The sequence below is a fragment of the Haliaeetus albicilla genome, chromosome 5, assembly GCF_947461875.1.
Source record: "Haliaeetus albicilla chromosome 5, bHalAlb1.1, whole genome shotgun sequence".
NCBI classification, from domain to species: domain Eukaryota; kingdom Metazoa; phylum Chordata; class Aves; order Accipitriformes; family Accipitridae; genus Haliaeetus; species Haliaeetus albicilla.
In genome coordinates this window covers 23,252,976-23,270,285 of record NC_091487.1, presented here as the reverse complement: position 1 = coordinate 23,270,285, position 17,310 = coordinate 23,252,976, and the positions used below count along the sequence as shown (strand labels likewise).

Sequence of the window (17,310 nt, the reverse complement as noted above, 5' to 3'; positions counted from 1 at the left end):
ACCTTGGTATCTTGCTTTCCTCGTGTGACCAACTAAACTGTTTGTTTGGGGCTTGTTTAAATATCTGTAACTGAGTCTTCTTTTCCCAGACAACTGAATACTGACCTCTCCTTTCTCCTGGAAAAGTTGTGACGGAAGCATCAAATGGCAGGAAATGAAAAAAGAAAACAGTTTATCTTGCCTTTAAGCTCCACCTTCTTTTTTTAAAAAAATGTCAAGGGAAAAAAGTCATGAAAGAAGGCAAGAAAATGGACTGTTTCAGCTGTGCTGATAAGTGGGAGAATTATACCATTATTTTAGGATGGATTTGCTCTTTTACTCTACTGCCCCCTGACAAACATACTTTTCTAAAACCACTCAGTATCAGACAGCAAAACTTAAACACCTTAAAACAGATAGTGAGCACTACAAGCCCAGAAAAGCATCAGAGTACCATGTAGTGTGGCATGAAGTGTGTACTCCAGCTATACAACTTCCCTACGGATGGAATTTTCTACAGACTTCCCAGTTTGGTAAATAAAGCAGATTACGTTGACTTATCAGGGTTATCACACCTTTTAGACAAGCAGCCTGAAAGAGAGGAAAGTCAGCCTGAGTAGACCAAAATGTCAAAGATTCTCAGAAGACAGGCACTTTGAGGATGCATATACTAGGATGAAAACAATTATTAAAAAGATGGAATTTTGCATTCTCTCAGCTTTCACAAGAAAACAATAAATCCCACTGCCTGACCTAAATGCCTGTACAGAACTATGAACCATGTACAGCTAACTCCTGTGCAGACTATGTGGAAAAGATACAACTTCATCCCCAAATTATTTTTCACTTCTCTTCCCTTTCCAAAATCATCCTTAGAAAAAAACCTGAGCCAACCCTACTGCGAATTAAAGAGCCTTAGCCAGCACAATACCACTGCCAATGTGCATTCAGTTAACGCAATATGCAGAACTATTGCAAAGGTACGTGTCTCCAGAGGAACCATTTGACGCTGTGGATAAACCTGAATCCTCTCCGCAGCAAAGCAATCAGCACACACTAGTTAAACACTGCAACGAATACTCTGCAAGCGAATTTTGGAGATTTTTTCCCTGTCCTTCAGACTTCTCAAACATCCATGGCTATTCCTAGCAAAATGGATTTTGGAGCCTAGAAAGACTAAGGGAACAAATGGATCCTCTATACTCCAAGTGAGCTACAGTTAAAGCAAAAGTTTATGCTGTACAGCCCAAGCAAAAGGAGATGCAAACACATTTCTTGGAACAAGATATTCCCAGGCCACGCCAGTATTACACCTCTCTAGATGAATAGAATTTGTATCAGCTTAGATTTTGTTACTTCTGGATTTGTGTTATTATATGCACTAAGCTTTTGGTGCTGAATTGGTTAAAAAAAAAGTTAAGTAATTTATCAGATTTTTGGTAAAAAAAATTGTGAATCAAAAGTTTGTTTGTTACTATTACACAGTAAATACAAGGTAAAGCAGATGTTACACATGCTGATCCCAGTGATCCTTACCATCAATTCCAGTGCAGTGATTTGACCGTGAGGCAACAAAACTCTGAGAAGCTGAAATCTCTGCTTCAGATGTCCCTTTTTTACATTACAGTTTCACAGTGGGACATGTAAATCTGAGTGACAAGTGGGTGACAGTTATTTTCAGTTCTCCAAAGGGCAGACATCATAGAGCTGGAACAAAACTCCTTGCCTGTTTAGTCCTCGTATTGTTTTGATGAACTACATTACATAATCCTTTTTTAAAACTGATGAAGGTTCATTCTAAAATGACAACACTGCCTTGATAACTAGAAACCTGTCATTCCAAATCTATGTAAATTTACAGTTTATAGCCATTTCTTCTTGTGACATGCTTACCTATCTGCCCTTTTGTACAGCTCCGCTCAGATAAAAAGGAATATCATCATCCTTCTCCCTTTATTTTGCTAAGCCAAAAACATATATTTGAGCAAGTGACATAATTATCTTGTGCCAGAAGTCTCACACCCAGCACCTTGTACAATGAGCCCTTACTTTAGGTGGGACTTTTACACACTATGTGAGCACAAACACCAACAGTAGTAATGGTTCATAGCACTATTGAGACACTTTAGAATTATCTGTAATGGAATGGTGTTTTTGTAAAAGTACCATTCAAAGTATTTAAGTACTCATGTGTTTGGACAGCAAACTCAAACATTGTTTCTCAGCACATTTCAGCTCTGCTCAAAAGAAACAGCGCAGTTAATCATTTTAAGCACTAAGGGTCATTTCTCCAATTGCTTCAAGTTACATATATATGAGGCATGCTGCACTAGGCTTTATCACCACTACCCAGAGTTACCAGATTACAGCTACATGGAAAAAAAGGAAGAGAAAAAAAACAGAATAAAAATTGAGAGGATTAAATTTAGGTTTTGTTTGGCAAAGGTAGTATCAATAGCAAGTTTGTGCTAAATTTATAGACTCTCCAAGTATATTTATTGCCTTACATGGCAGCACCACTGAAAAAAATCCTGTAATTCATACAGTGATACTGTTTTTCTTGCTTATACCTTCCCTTACAATCCCAGGGACATAAACATTAATTGGCTACTGTTCTTTGCATTTGGTTATTGTAGGAGACCATGGAAGGGAAAACAACTAGACAAGCTGTTAAGTTCCACGTAGCAGAAAAAGAAACTAAGCCAAAGGGACAGTAAGAAAGGAAAGACTCTGACCATGGCTTTTGTTGTAACAATCAAGTTTCACTAACACCAGGAAAGTCTCAAAGAAAAATATGTAAATTTATCCTGACCACGTGTTTGGCAATCCTGTACAGACGAAACAATTCTAGTAGCATGAACTGAGGAATGATTGCTGTCTTGGGCAAATTTCCAAGTAAGAGAGAGCTCATGGCTCTTCCTCTCAACTTGGCCTGTAACAAGCACTGACCATCAGCACATCATGACCTGAATAACAAACAAACTCCAAATTGGAAATCTCTTCTTAAGCATCAAAAGAAAGTCCCAAGTACTTCAGGGTGCCACAGCAGAAACAAAACCCAGTGACAAACAACAGGAAAAAAACCCCAAAACTTGAGAAACCAAATGAAATAAAGGAACTGGAGTTGGATTTTATTATTACTACTGAAAAAATCAATTGCACCAGCCTCTGCCTAAATGCCTGAGGTAAGATTACCTTACGAATGACTTAGATGATGACAAGAATAAAGTCATATTTGGTTATTCGATTATTGCATTTTTAGTACTGACAATCCTATTTTCTCTATGTATACAGCTCTCCCAGCTTAATAAATTGCCCCAAGAAAATCCCTGCTAACACCAGGTTTTAGAATTTACACCAGTTCTACTTGCTGTGATTCATACATGCTATTATATGAGCTTCATGACTTCAGATGTACCTTAAGAAGCTCAGTTACTACCTGGTGCATGTAACACTCATTTATATGAAAGCTCTCAATATATAAGGGAGAATTAGGGCTCAAAGGGAGCCAAACAGATATCCCTTGTGAAACTCATGTAGCCTCTCTGGAAGCAGGGATGGCTTTGCCTATTACAGATTACACCTAAGTGAACAGTAACAAGAGCCTTGATTGTCCTCTGTTCTCAGAGGCTGGTCAAATCCACTTTGTGCCATTACAGGGTAGGTCATTACTATTGATGGTCCCCTGGCAATTTTAGACAGAGATGGAGCGAAGCAGAATGTGATACTGAAGATGACTAGAGCCATCTGGCACGCTGGATGACAGAAAAGCAGTGGTGGGACACAGTGCAGCCACACTAATTAATGACCATATCCAATTATTCCAAAAGATATGAAGTGATCTGTCTAAATCCACACTGTAAGTCAGTGGCAGAAGCAGTGTTAAAGCTGAGATGACCTGGAACGCCCTTATTTTCTCTAGGCCACAAGAACCCAACCACCACACATAAAACCATGGCCAACAAACACACCTCAGCTTTGCTGGAAGCTCACATGTCCCGACAGTGAGAGAAGAGAGCCTGTAGGGCTTGCATTGGTAAGAAAGTCATAAGCATCTCCCTCAGGAATATTTGTGTCAAGGCTAATATCTGAAAGGTTAACAGCTGCTGTTTCCTCTATGCCACAATTTATCTGCCACAGAAGCTCCTCTGTTTTCCAGAGAGAAAGAAAACACCTAAGATGCTCTCCTGCAGGCAGTACCAGGACATTTAGGCAGTTCAGAAGGCAATGGTCTCTCTCCTTCTGTGAAGGCCATACCTTAGAAATACTTCATGGGTTCTGGACACCTCATAATAAGAACCAGTCAGACAAGATACTGTTTAGAGGGATTCAAAACCTGATACTGGAGGAAAATTGTACAACCTTTTCTTCTATTACTTGTACTCCCAAGAACTTGAGAAATGTAGAAAGGCACTGTAGAAGAGCAGAAATACAGAAAAAGAATGGGAATTTTTTTTTTTTTTTTTTACAATTGGAAGTAATGTCTAACAGGCGGAAGCCAAGGGAGCATGCCAGACGAAATGTTTGGCAGTGATAGTCCACATCCCCAGTCACATCGGGAAAGTAGAAGCTCTACATTTCAGGACTTCAAATATAGCTCACTATGGGTCCACAATACATTCAAAGTGTAACTGAAGCCTCCAGTCATGTAATTGCATTAAAACTTGGAAGGATAATTTCCCAAACTGCCAGCCTTCTAACTCAAACTAGAATCTGAGACAAAGATCAGTCAAATGCTTCTCTTACTATATAGAGCAACAGTGCTTTAAAACTAGACCGGGAAAAGATCACAGGAAAGAGGCAACATGCCAACTTCTTTAGCAGAACATTTGCATCTCTAAAATCTGAGATTTTTTTTCCCCGGTCAGTATTGCACAAATAGAAGAAAAAATAAACAAAACATTAATTTAAGGGTTTGACTTCCCAAGGGCTAGACTAATTCAGAATCACTTTACAGATCAGGTTTTTCTTTGTTCAATGAAGTTCTGTTGGTAATAACAGTAGGCAACAAGCAATCTAAATGCAGTAAGGGGGAGAGGTTGGTAGCATCCCCTTAGGAGAGGGCAGGTGCACAGTGCTTACCACTCTTCCTTGTCTTCTCAAGGCCTCTGTGAGGCAGAACTCCAAAGCAGCACCCCGATCCCAGACTTCCACACCTGACTATTACATGTGTTCCAGACTTCCTCTGCTTTGGATGGTGAATTTGCAATAATCACAACTATTGCACAACAGAATGCTACAGAAAGTGACATTCCAGTCCATAGTATGGGGAGGGAACTGGGTTTAAAAACTGGTTTCTTCTTTCAAACCTGAAAAAGTGAATCATACAAGGAAAATGTTTTTCAGAAGAAAGCTCCCACTGGGCACCCTGGTTTGCACATCTGATACTGATGCTTTCATATGTTCCTGTCTAAATTGTGCACAAAAAAGCTAGCCAGATGTATTCCATTTACCAAACCTTCCAAAACCTATTGTACTTTACTTGCTGTGGTGATGATTATCAGGTGTGGTTTTTAAGTTATCTCTCTGATGTAAAAAGCATAATATTCTACAGTTAATCACCCTGGAACCAACTATGTCATTGCAGCCTGTCATCACTGCAGACAGCCATCAAGAGGTGAACACAGATCGCAAAGCCCCGTCTGCACCTATCCTTCTTCTAAATTGGGACTAATAAAAAAAGAAACAGGGAATCGAGTAAGCGACCTAAGTTTACTGGAATATTGTGCTGGATGATAAACACTCTTCTAGTAAACACACATCCTGGCTTGTATGACTTGAATGTATGCTAACATTCCAGCATTGCCTATACGCCTTGCATCAAATTACTGCTTTACCAGTATGTGCTGCTTTTGGCTGGGACAGAGTTAATTTTCTTCACAGTAGCTAGTATGGGGCTATGTTTTGGATTTGTGCTGAAAACAGTGTTGATAACACAGGGATGTTTTTGTTATCGCTGAGCAGTGCTTACACAGAGCCAAGGCCTTTTCTGCTTCTCACCCACCCCACCAGCGAGTAGCTGGGGGTGCACAAGAAGTTGGGAGGGGACACAGCTGGGACAGCTGACCCCAACTGACCCCAGGGATATTCCAGACCATAGGACGTCATGCTCAGTGTATAAAGCTGGGGCAAGAAGAAGGAAGGGGGGGACGTTCGGAGTGACGGTGTTTGTCTTCCTAAGTAAGCGTTAATGTGTGCTGGAGCCCTGCTTTCCTGGAGATGGCTGAACACCTGCCTGCTGATGGGAAGTGGTGAATGAATTCCTTGTTTTGCTTTGCCTGTGTGTGTGGCTTTTGCTTTACCTGTTAAACTGTCTTTATGTCAACCCATGAGTTTTCTCGCTTTTAATCTTCTGATTCTCTCCCCCGTCCCACCAGGGGTGAGTAAGCGAACGGCTGTGTGAGGCTTAGCTGCTGGCTGGGGTTAAACCAGTATTCACACAGTATTCATCATACAACTCAAAACCTGATCCTGCCGCCATTAGTAAAAGGAGAGCCAGCATAATTCTTCCCATGCCTCAGGACTGGTTTCAATTGCACAAATTAAATCAGGGCTTTATCTTCTGAATTACAACTAAGTTCATGCTAGAAGTTAGGTGAAAAATCTTTACTGAAAATGGTGGGCATAATTAGTTGCCATCAATCAGTATAAGCTAAACTCATTTTGGACTGAGAAAGCTGGGGGAAGGAAAAAACCAAACCAAAACAAAAACCCAAACAAGAAAGAAGTAAGTCAAGCCCTCAAAAACTAGCCACATTGAAGACAAGGGAGAAACTGGATTCTCTAGACAGAGATGCTTCACTGGAAGTTGTATGCCTACAGAGAGGATGGGCATTCATCTAGCTGAGCTGTGATACACACAGAATGGGAGAACAGATTCAGAGTGAGGGAAAAACACAGAATCCAACTGTGAAAGCATCAGGGAGACAAGGACCATTGAGGAAGTGATGCAGTCCTGAAAGAAAGCAAAGAAGTTTTCCTGTGCTGAGTGTTGGCTGGAAAGGAGATTAGGAACACTGAGCAAGAAAGCCATCTTCTGTTCAAGCCTTCTCTGTATTTCCATATAACTGACAACTATATATATATAACTTCTATATAACTGTACTTCTGTGTAACATCTTTTATAACTTGTAAGCTGTATCAGTAACACCTTTCCAAGGAAAAGAGTTTAAAAAGGGATTCCCATTATAAAGGAGATCCTGCTTGATGGTTATATATAAAGACAACCTTAAAATGTGAAGCTGTCTCCCGGTTTAAGGAAGTCCTGCTTGATTATTTAAAGCCAGACAAAAAATAATACTCTGCAAGAGGTATCACAGGGAACAAGCCTGCCCTGGCAGAAAATTCCTTGGATGATCCAACTGGTCTTTCCTCGTTTCCAGTGTCTGGAGAGTCAGCCGATATTATGCAACTTAGTGTGATGCCAGGACACTGCAGCCCTTCAGGGCAACCCACAAATATCACGTTTGTTGTCACTCTCTATTTTAGACACTCTAAATATAGGCCCATTAGACTTGATGGTGCTGTTTGTTTAGCATGACTACTCCTGTTTCAAGAGAATGAAAAGCAACTCCAGGAAAAAAACATGCTTGAGCAAAGATTTAAATTAAAGGGATCCAGTATTTTATACACTATTACAAAAAACTATGTATGAAGTAGAAACAAAGATCTTGACAACTCAAATTCATACACAGTACAAAATAGTATGTTTGCAACACTGTTGTCTAATACATTTGTGTCTAATTGTATTTGCCTAATTGTCAAAACATGAAATAAGAATGCATGGTATACTAGCATGATGTAGAACAGAGGGTATGAGAAAAATCTTTCATTTTTTGTTGTTTGGTTTTGGGTTTACTGGGTTTTTTGTTTGTTTTGTTTTTACTAACACACACTAATAAGTGGTGTTAGTAAAAATAAAAGATGTTTCGGGGGGAGAAAAAAAAAAGAACCTGTTTTGTAGTATCTTTGTCAGCAGGTCTATATCTAGAGAGTAGGATTAGTAAGATGACAGTAGAGGTAATATTCATTCCTGAGCATGCTTACTCATCTCTGGAAGTTAACTGGGAACAGAACACAAACACAAGAGAGGGCTTTCCTCTGGTGCAAAGGGGTAGAGCCCCTTGCTGAAAATGAAGTTCAGAGTACTCTGCTTTCTAACTACCAAAGCTTTGTTGTTGTCTGGTACAGCGAGCAGCTGCTGCTCATCTTTTTAGTACCACCCCTTTGATAGTTATCTGTGCCTATAAGACAGCAGGCAACCTTGTGCATTCCAGAAGAGGAATCCAAGATACATGATCTCTTGTAGATAGATGGCAATGTAAGTGCTGCAGGGGTACACGGTGAGAGGCAGACCCCTGTGGCATATGGAGGCAGCAAATCACTCGTATTTTATTACACTAGGTATTTTGCTGAGGAAGCTACAAGAGGAGCCACTGCAAGTCTGAGTATCAACAGCAGGAAGAAGGACCAGTTGCACTTCATGCTTAATAGCATCAAATAATTAATTACCAACATTATTGTATGGCTTCCACGAGATGCTCATCTTTTAATCTGACACAAATGCCCAGTTACGAAGCATTCAGGGTGTTGACAAATATGCAGTATTATACATAGAAATTCATATGAATTGGCTCCCACAGAGTGTGTCACCGTCCCTGGTTTCACAGTGCTTGGCATGGCTCAAACAAACAGTTGTTGCACCAATGCATTTGCGAGGCTATCAACCGGCAGATCACAAAACAGAATGATTAAGAATAAAAAAAAAAGACGTGGACAATGGCTAATCACTCAATAGTTGGGGCATTATCATCAAAGTAAACTCTCAAAACTGGAATAGCAGGGAGCACTGCACATCAGGTACACTGACAGAGCTGTGCCGACACCCTGGGGAGAAGGTTCCCTGTAGACCAAACTGTTTGCTGGGGAAGCTTCTGCAATGGCAGCTCCTTGTACGCCTGGTTTGAGCCAGAGGTAGACAAGCTCTGTAGGTATATGTACTTGCACATGGTACACAAAATCTAAAACTAAACAAACTGCTATTTATAGGTGCATGAAAAAAATCTCCACAGTTTTCAAACAGAAATAGGAATGTGATTTGGTCTTTTAAAATTCCATGTTTTGAGGATATAGAATACTTCAGCTGGCTACACCAAACCAATACTCTCAAAAAAAAAGAAAGAAGAAAGAAGAAAAAAAAAAACCTACAGTGAGACATTTCACTATTCTTTCCTTCTTAGACAACTAACTCTTCAGTTTCAAATAGCAGACAATTGCTTTACCATTAAATCATGAAAAGTTTAACTGCATTAGATGGCCAGCCATTCTATATATCTAGAAGTATGCTCTACTTACCCACACTTTCAAATGATGCATGCAGAAACTAAAAGAGTAAGATGGTAAGACGAATGAAGTCATGAACATACGCAGCTCTCAACTGGACTTGGGTAATCCAATATCTTGCCTCCCAAATTTTTAGACAAGAATTTCATTCATGTTACATTTCTGGGTGCTGTCAGACATTGTATAACCCAAAGGTAATTTTTTTTAAAGGCAGGCATCAAGACTGCTTTGTGCATGACCTGTTTTGTGTTATCCATGTGCTTTAGTAAAGCAACAGTGTAAAAAAACCCCAACAAAACACAAAACCAAAACCCACCAAAAAATCCCCAACACTCCCTTCCCACCCAAGCCCCCAGAAGTTTAAGACAGGGTTACTGTTGCCTTGAAGACTCTGGAGTCTAGTCAGGAAAACAAAGCAGAAAGAACTTTATGAAGACTTCACTTACTGCGTTGAAAAATCAACATAAAACACTGCAGACATGGAGATGGATGCTGGGCACTCAGATAATACCGGCAAGGCCTTTTTTCATTAAAAAGTTTGGAATCTGAATATCCTCCTCTATGCAATCCCTCTTAGGTAACACTACCAGCAGCACTGTATGTTTGACAGCACGACTGCTTACTGAGCCTGCTCTGGAAATGGAATTAATGCAGTCAGGTCACTCCACCTCCGCACCAACCTCACGTAGCCATGAGCGACCATGGTTATTCTGCTCCTCAGCCCATGATACATCTCAGTTGCACAGCATTATGATATGTGGAAATACCAGTTCACAGCAACGTTAATGCAGCATTACAGCTCCTTTGCCAGCTCTGGGGGAGCTGAGTCCGGGTAACCTTTGGCAAAGACTGCCTTACCCTGCAGACAAGTTTTGGAAATGGGATGCAGACAAGCAGATTTTAAAATATTTGAGATATTTACCTCCCTCTTTCATAAAGGCACAGACCCACAAAGGGACTGGGACTCTTTGTTTCTGTTAGCAAGACTGGCAGTGACTCACTGTGGCAGAGTTGTAAATTTGACACCAGCATAAGGCACGCAGATACAAACAAAAGCATGTTACAAACTATTGAAAATAAGCAGAATTAGAAGAATTTCAGGTTTCTTTCAAGACAAACTTCCTGAAGAGAAGGGATTATCACTTGAAAGTTAGTGCCTATTTCAGTGTCACTGAAGAGCTTAATGCAGCTGTTTGGAGCTGCAGCTCCCAAAGGTCTGTGGCCACCCCCAGCCAGTCTTAGCTCCAAGAATATGCATATCAGTAGCCTGGTTTGAATACAGGGAGAATTTGCAGTCTTTTCTGGAAAAAAAGTGAATGCTGGTGCCAGACTCTGACCACACATGTAGTGTGGTAAACTAATACAGCTGCCTCCATTCAGAGAGACTTGGGCAATTAAATTGCAGAGGTCAGAGATGAGTTGTTTAGGAGGGGAAAGCCCAGATCTGCCCAATCTATTCTACCTCAGTTTTATCCCCTTCAGTGACATTTGAGATTCTGACAGTGAATACCCTCCAAAAAATCCACGCACCTATCAGCTGAGATCTTATTCTTCATGCTGAATTCGCATACCTTATAACTTGGAATGAGATTTAGGAACACGCACCTGATGTTTCCACCATATATAATTTTTATACATGGGATATAATTTTTAGCCAGGTAAATATTTGAACTCCGATGAACTGGAAACAACATAGGAAGGATCAGAGTGAAAGAAGCATTTCTGGTGGCAAGTTTCTGACCTCAGGAGCAGCCAGCAATTAAACAGCAACTAATCATTAAACTTCATAGGCCAAATTCTTCCCTACAGCTGTTCCATTGAAACTACTTTATTAGAAAATAAACTGGCCTTGTGCTGTGGAGCTTGACCAGCTCAAGTTTCAGTTATGCAGCTAGTAATACTTTTTCTCTTCAAAAATGCTTAGTAGTGCTTTTTCCATGCATTTCGGTCACCCACACAACCACAAAACCACCATGCAGTTCTGCAAAATGGTACCTTCTGTTCGGAAGAGGCCCCTGGTTCAGATAGCAAGAGAACAAAATTCCTATATTGTATACCCACCCCCATTTTCAAAAGTAAATTAAAGATAATTCTCTCATTTCATTTCACAGCTGGCAAACCCAAGAGCCCACAGAGAGAATTAGTTTCTATAAATATTCATGTCTATAAATGCCAACTAAAACTTGGCCTAAAAGAGTGTAATGAAACAAGAAACACAGCTCAGCAAAAAGACATCCTTTCTCTCCAGCTCACCAGGAAGGTCTGCTACTCTTGGACCACGAGCTCTGCTTTGAATCTCAGCTCTGGAGCACACTGCCTGCTCTTTGATTATTAGGATAGTTCTGTACTACTAGAGCACCTTCATAGGATCCTGAAGCATACTGGTCAGTTCTGTCCTCTGTTTCAAGCCAAAGGAATTGTGCCGAGACATTTATTTCAGTTACCTTAATAAAGCAAGATGAATCACATCTCATTTAACCCCAGATGCCTAGTGAGACATCTGAGATAGTCACCTGATGCTCTGTTTATAGTCAATACAAGGAACACAACAACTCCAGAGGATCTTTCATCTGATCTATTTTCAACCAAGGTGAATCCCCCCCCAGAAAGACTATGGCAACTAACTTAGGCTTGCATGTCTTTTTCACACCTAAATTAAGGCAACTAAATCACAGCCAAAAAGAATGTTGTACCAATACTCCATTCCCTTTTCAAAGATACGCTGTGTTAGTGTAGATCCTCCCCTCTTCCAGGGAGTCAAACTAATTCCCCAAACTCTACAATACACACTCCTGATCACACAGGTCTTCTATGCAGGTATTTATTGTTATAACTAAATAACCTCACACACCCACTTTCAGGTTTTTTTTCCATGCTGCTTTTTGGCTCCCTGCTTCATTACTTCTAGAGCTGCTATTTGTTTCTTTCAGGACTCTTTCACTTAGTTCTGTCTTCCCAGAGGGAAATGACTGCAACAAACCTTAAAAACCACATTTAATATTCAAGATAAATGACTCTATACAATAAAACATATCAGTAGGATCACAATCTGTCTATCCCACCTTCCCTGACAGTATCAAACACAGAACAACTCCCTTACGCTGCAAAGAATGAACAAGAGGCACTTCAGCAGTGGTTTGTTACTCAGAGACTTATTTCTCATTTTATATGAATGCCCCTGAGCGACGCGAGATGAAATCACCAACTGCTGATTTGAAGTAATGGCACAACTAATCAAGACGTTCCTATAGCATGACCTCTTCCAATAAATAAAAATGTGAACTTCAAGGAAGTCTTACACATATTTCTAGGCATGTCACTGCAGTGAACTGACAAACCTTAATGTATCACTGCTGAGAAAATACTTTCAACATTTTAGGAAATATTTTCTGTCAGAAAAGTACCTATTGAAGGATTTTCAGGATGGGTGAGAGCAAAAGCTCTTTAATTTTATGGCTCCCTTTCACCAGCTGTATCTCTATAGAACTAATGTTTAAGAAACTTATGCATTTCAGTAACCTACTTCCTTTAAGACTATTTTCCATTAATAAAGCACTATTCGTTTCTATAGTTATCTAAGGGACACGCACACTCATGTCTTCTCTTACTTTGTTAACATTATGCTATGATGTTTATATTTTCCCTTGTATTTTTTTCTGTAAAGATACACTGAACATTATGCTACATTTAAAAAATTGGTTAACAAGTTTGTCACTAAGTTTACACTAGCAGGCAGCACAAAACCTTACCAATAGGAGCACAGCTGCAGGGTGAAATACTTGGCATTAAGGGCATAGCTTTCACACTACTTTTTTGCAGCTTTTCCTTCCAATTATCTCCAATCTGATCCTGCAGACTGAATTTGCATTAGCACTTGGAGTACATTAAATGAGCTCCTGGAGTTCTTCTGACTCAGTTTTATCCCAAACAAAATCAGTTTATGTGCTCTAAGATGCAAATTGAAGTGCATTAAGTGCCGATGATCAGGACATCCATTTCAAAAGTACATTCCTGCTCTAACTAGTGCACTAATGTATTGCATTCGTAGTTTTTCAGAAAAGAAGGGAATCCTGGAACCCTGATGCCTGTCCCCTGGTATCTCCACAGGATTGCATTTTCTCAATTTTTTCAGTCTGAATCTCTGAAATTTTACACCTTTTAGTTGTGAAAGAAAAAGGACCTTCCACACCATTCACCTTATTTGCACATTGAAAGGACAGTGAAAATTGATTGCAGAAGTCAATAGGGGATTCACAAGTCCTACCTGGGAAGAGATCTTACCCATACAGACACCTTCAGATAGATTTCTGGCCCAGTTTAAGGTCCTGGCAGAATTTTCACCATCTACAAGCAGCAAAGATTTAACCCCTAATGTTTCCAGATGTATGAGCTGAGCCGTAAGGCTTCTAGTTGTATTTCCTGGGACTCGAAGTCATCTGGTCACTATTACAGCCACAGTCCTGAAGACAACACATGCTCATACCCAACGCATACAAAGACGGGCATTCCTTCCTTGAGGTTAACCACTTGTGAAGCTATTACATCCATTAGCAGAACTTGCAATCCTTTACGAAACCATCCAGCATGGTTAGACTCCAAAGAAAATGTATTAAGAAATCAGAGGACAAAAAAAAAATCTAGTTTTGCCACTGAGTACTTTATGGATTTTTTTTTTTTTAAGCAACTAACGTTTCAGACAAATTGCCCACGAATTGCCTTCTGAAGGCTCTCCTTTCCTAGCTGACTGCAGAGTGAGCTTAAGTGATTAGCTTAGATACATCCAACTTTCAGATGGCCAAGATGACATTAGAAGATTGCGTCCACCACATGAGCCCTTATAGTTCTATAGCCTATTTCCTGCTGATTTTTTTTTACCTTTCCAACTTTCAAAGAGAAAGCCAATATTGTCGCAAAGCTTCTGAGGCTAAAACCTTTACTTTCAGCCTGCCTTTAAGAACAGGGCTTTTCAACAACTCAAAATTCACTTATTCTGTTAGTTTATTGGCAAAGATTATGACAGGTGCTTTGCACAAAGCCTCAGTGCATTACTTGGGTTAAAAGCTGCATGAAGAAAGGGTACTACCAGGAGCAAAGTGTCAGAACAGGAGAATCCACAAGCCACAGTCTTGTAGCTGATGCCACCTTGGCAACTGCCTCACTGACTGGAAAAGTCACCACTTCTACAACAGGGGCAACAGAAGCCTTGCAGAGCAGAACATCTTGAGAGATTTGTAACACACATAGATACCATTTCTCATCTTCATTTGCGGATGCCAGACTTGAGATAGCTGAAAATTAAGGCCTCTATAAACATGATGTATTTAGCCCACTCACAATATGGTTTTAACCCCCACACAGTCTGGGTTTCTCAACCAGGGAACTGTACCAGCTGCCAGTTCTTAACAAGATAGCTGGCAAGGTAGCACAAACAAGGACTCGAGGGGGGGGGTCGGCCACTATTGAGATGTAGCTGTTGCTTTTTTGCCTCGTGTCCCTTGGACTGTTATCTAAACCAACCACACAGCAGAGTATTCATTATGCCACTGATGTAATGAGGGATCCAAGGAACTCGTGTAAAGGAGAGATCTGCAGTTAAAGACCAAGGTATGCTGTTAAGTCCTTAATGATAATTAGGGATATGAATCATAAGAGAGTACAGCTAGTCAGAACTGAGATACAGTGCAATGTGTGAGAGAAAAAAAAATCTGACCTTTTCTCTTATTGGAAAGTTTAATGGTCACGCTCTTGATGGCATTCATATTTTAAAAATAATTTAAAAGCTATAACTATAAAAGTGCAGCGATCACTAAAGTTGCCAGCTGTATTCCTATATCTAAGGAAAATGATACGTTAAATCTGCTGGGGAGTTACTGCTACTTGCTTTGTACTTGAGATCTCCATAGGAATATCATGAAAAGCCTTTAATGTTATACAGAAAAAGTCAAAGATTTACCTGACAAAAGCATGATGTAACAGAGTAAATGTAATTCATAGCGAATACTGCTTTATGTTATAACCAATCAAATCTAAAAATTCTTGCAGAAGAGAGAACCTAGCCATTTGGGAACTTAAGTATTTAGGAAAGTCATATGCGTTGCATAATCCCATGTAATACATCTCACTAGAGATGGGGAAAACTGTTTTTCAAGCTTCTTTGTGGTAACACAAACTTAATTTACTAACAGAAATCTGTTTATCTGGAAAATATTAAGGCAAAGTCCAGAGCTCACTTGTCTGTGTAAGACAAGGCACGTTTCAGCCAGCTCGGGCACAATTAGTGAACACAAGCATTTTGCCACCAACCTGTAGTTTGAAATTTACTTGCCCAAACTAGTAAGTTTACAAAACACACATCTCACAGAAGACAAGAATGATTCATAGCTGATTCACAAGTAAGGAAGCGCCAACGTTTGCCAAATTTTTGCCTTGACAATACTAAAAATGCCCTCAAACCAACACCGTGAAGTTATTCAAGGATAATTCCCAGCCAAAGGTGCAACTAAGTAAGGGAAGACGTGAGCTGTAAAGCATCGCCTGATCTAATCAAGCAGTGGAGCATTTTTTTTTAACTTCTCCCTGAAAAACTTTAATCTCAAAAAGGATTAAACCATGGGAAAAAAAAAACAAACCAGAAAAGTTGATTCTGATTACAGCCGATTAGTCAACAGCACGATTAACGACCAAGAGAGAAAAGCGGAGCTGCAGTACAGAAAGGATACTCAACACATGAAGCAGGCAAATGTGCGGGGAAGGGGCTGTCCGGTCCTGCATCAATGTAAAAATCCACTTTGCATGGAAGTATGCGGTTTGAGCTCTTTTTAACCTATAATTTACGTAGCGTATTCAAAGGAGACGACAGAAAGACGAGTGGCGATTTTTCTTTGCCTTGCAATATCTGAACCGCAGAAAAACACTTCAAAAGCAGCACAACTCGGTAGACTCCCGAAAGGAAAAATCCAAAACATGAGTAATTGCCCAGAGCAGCTGAGGGGTAGGTGGATACGAGCAGCTTCCACACGCTGCCGTCACTGACTCGTTAACCCCTCCGCGGACGCAGAGCAATAAACGGCCGGCGCTCGCGCAGAAACACAGCGTGCATTGTGAGGGGGAACAGAGGCGAGCACTCGGTCGGCTGGGGGGTCGCCTGTCACGAACAGCCTCCCTCGGCAGCGGCCGCGGAGGAGGGCGTACGGACCGAGGGGCAACAGGTTGAAACACGGTCCCGATGGCGGCGGCTGGGAGCGGTGCCGCGAGCCCGGGCCGGGGAAGGGGGCTGCAGCGCGGCGGGGGAACTTCGGCTCCGTCGGGGCGCGCAGCCCAGCACGGCCCCTCCGCCGCGCCGCAGAGGGGGTAAAGCGGACGCGGCGCCCCGAGGCGAGGGCGGCAGCCCCGGCTCCGCCGGCGGGGCCACCTGCCGTCCGCTTCGGTTTCCCCGGCTCCGCCGTCCGGACGTCCTGCGCCTGCCTCTGCGCCAGCGCTGCCCGCGAAGCCCGACCCGCCGTGCCCCCCCCTCGGCTGTCAGGAAGGCAGAGCGCGGGGGCGCCCGCCCCCCTCCCCGGCGGGGGCCGGCCGGGCGGCCCCGGGCAGGCGGCCCTCCTCTCCTCCCCCCCCCCCCCCCCCCCCCGCCTCGCTGCCGGCTCTGCGGCCGCTCCCCGCCCCGCCTCGCCCCGCGGACCTACCTGCCGGCGGCGGGCGCGGCGCTCGCGGGCCCACGGTGCCGCCGCCCGCGCTGGCGGACAGCGCGCTGAGGGGAGGCGGCGGCGCGGCCCCGGCCCGCCCCCCGCCGCCCCGGGGCAGCGGCAGCGCGGGGCCGCCGCCATTGGGCGCTCCCCGGCGGCGCCGCCGCATTGGCCGGGGGCGCGGCGCCCCGCCCCGCGCCGCGCCGGTCCCCGGGCGAGCGGCGGTCGAGGTCGGCGGGGAGCGGGGGATTCGGCGGCGGCAAGGCGGCGGTCGGAGGGCCGAGGCGGGCGTTTGTCTCCTTGCTCCCGG

The 17,310-nt window shown here is 42.4% G+C and overlaps 1 protein-coding gene across 1 annotated transcript in view; it reads right to left on the bottom strand.

Moving 5' to 3' along the window:
• STON2 (stonin 2) overlaps positions 1-17,100 on the bottom strand; it is a 79,600-nt gene extending 62,500 nt beyond the window's left edge. Inside the window, exon 1 of the mRNA XM_069783714.1 lies at positions 17,001-17,100. The gene's annotated coding sequence lies outside the window, so the exon portion shown is untranslated. The remainder of the gene's footprint in view (positions 1-17,000) is intronic.
• Between the last annotated feature and the right edge of the window lie 210 nt (positions 17,101-17,310).